Source organism: Atractosteus spatula (assembly GCF_055471065.1).
Source record: "Atractosteus spatula isolate fAtrSpa1 chromosome 10 unlocalized genomic scaffold, fAtrSpa1.hap1 SUPER_10_unloc_3, whole genome shotgun sequence".
NCBI lineage: Eukaryota > Metazoa > Chordata > Actinopteri > Semionotiformes > Lepisosteidae > Atractosteus > Atractosteus spatula.
The window spans coordinates 1,431,477-1,433,367 of NW_028296623.1; the positions used below are offsets into that span (position 1 = coordinate 1,431,477).

Sequence of the window (1,891 nt, forward strand, 5' to 3'; positions counted from 1 at the left end):
GAACATTAAAAACAAATCTGGGAAACAACATAAACACAGAATCTAATGCGAGAGCTTTTTCAAGTCTTGGGTACCCCATCGTGCTCCCTTAGTCCCAGCTGACCTCTCGTCTAAGAAGATATCTCTCATCTATCTGTGTAGAGATCAGCTGGGGGTCCACAGCTGATGGGAATTTAAGTAGTGACCTGCGTCAGCTGCAAAGGAAAAAGTATAGGTTTATTCCATGCTGAAAGGAGAAGGAAACACAACGTGGAACCTTCTTCAGCTGTGACGTGGAATAAACCTTTACCTGTTCCTTTGATGTTAATTTAGACCGGATCTCCAGCAAATACCTAACAGGCTACAATCCTGTTAGATAAGGTGTTAAGGACGACCTATAAGTAGCAGTATCTAAAGTGGACAGTTGCTTTCAGTAGCTAAAGACAGGCCACACTGCTCCAGGTGAGGCTTGAACTCACAACCTCGGCATGACTCCGCTGTGCACTGCTGTGTGAGTACCGCACGCTGACCAATTGTGCCACTGAAGCTGCATAAAATCCTTTCCCTTCACAGACTGACGTTGCAGGAAAACAGGATTTCGGCATGTTTTCTGTCTCTCCGTGGGGGAAAGGGACAGTAAAAGAGCAAGGAAACTACAAGGGAAGAAAATGAAAAAATAGTGCTCACTGCAGAAGAGGGAGGAGAGAGATTGTCAGACACGTAAATCAGCCTGGCGGATTTACACTACAAATTTGTCATTTGTAGTGACATTTATGAGTCTTCATGTGTCTGAAACTGGCCAGTTTGTATTTTCATTTAAAAAATCCAGTAAACTTGAATAAGAAAGAAGGCACACTGCACATCTGCGGAACATCACGTCCGAGTTTACAGTGACATCAGAGATTGAAAGCAAAGTCGTTTTTTATTAAAAGTTCAAGGAAACCTGAATATGTTTGCTAGAAGTATTTCAGAATCACAGTGAAATGTAGTACGATTGCTGCACAGATCTGCAGTCTGCAATTAGAATACTGTTTGTGCGTTGTATAAAATACGCCATTCAAAACTTTTCTAAAACTGCAGAGATTCATTTCAGAATGCGTCTTCCTGTAAAAATAAAATATCTATTTTATTTAACGGGTGCTATAAGCAGAGTCTGAAGCCAGCTCCACAGAAGAGCTATATTCAGAGGGCCAAAAAAGTGAATATTTCACCAAGTGGACAATTACTGTACATCATAATCATATTTGTTTTACTCCTCCTGCCATTGCAATTTGTGCACAAAGATTTTTTTATTTTCAAAATGTATTAGCCTTGATGGGAAAAAAAAAAACCGGGGGCACGGTGGCTAAGTGGTAAGGCGTTGGTCTCGTAAACCGAAGAGTGCGGGTTCAAACCCCGTCCGTGCCTGGTTTGCTTACTGCGACATACCTTTATCTAAATCGTCAATTGTCTTGCAATGTAGAAATCTGTGTAATAATAAGAAAAGAACTGTCAGTAGTAGTTAATAATCCTTTGACAAAGCAACAGGCATCCTCCACTGCGTGTCAGGATGGCTGAGTGGTCTTAGATGCCAGCCTCAAGAACTCAATTATGTGAAGTGACAGTTTTATGTTATTCACAACCCGGATTTCCCTTCATGTTCATTAAGATGTGTAATTTGTATGTTGCTTATATGAGAACAGTTTCTTCAAAAGTTCTGTCAATTAACAGTGGAGAACTAGCCGATGTACGTCTTCATGAAAACTCTCTTTAAGGCGATTACAAGTATCTTGAGCAAATCTGCGTCATATTTTAAAAAAAAAGTTTAGCTCAAGATGCAACAGGAGTATAAATGAATTCTCCCGCCTTACATTCCAAGATATGGAATCTTATTTTTCTTGAAGTTTCTGATGTTGATATTGGAAATTGCCAA

At 40.1% G+C, this 1,891-nt stretch overlaps 1 non-coding gene across 1 annotated transcript; it reads left to right on the forward strand.

Annotated features, from left to right (window-relative positions):
- The first annotated feature begins 1,314 nt into the window (after positions 1 to 1,314).
- On the forward strand, positions 1,315 to 1,386 carry trnat-cgu (transfer RNA threonine (anticodon CGU)). The gene has a single exon. It is a non-coding gene; the product is annotated as a tRNA-Thr (tRNA).
- The last annotated feature ends 505 nt before the right edge of the window (positions 1,387 to 1,891 follow it).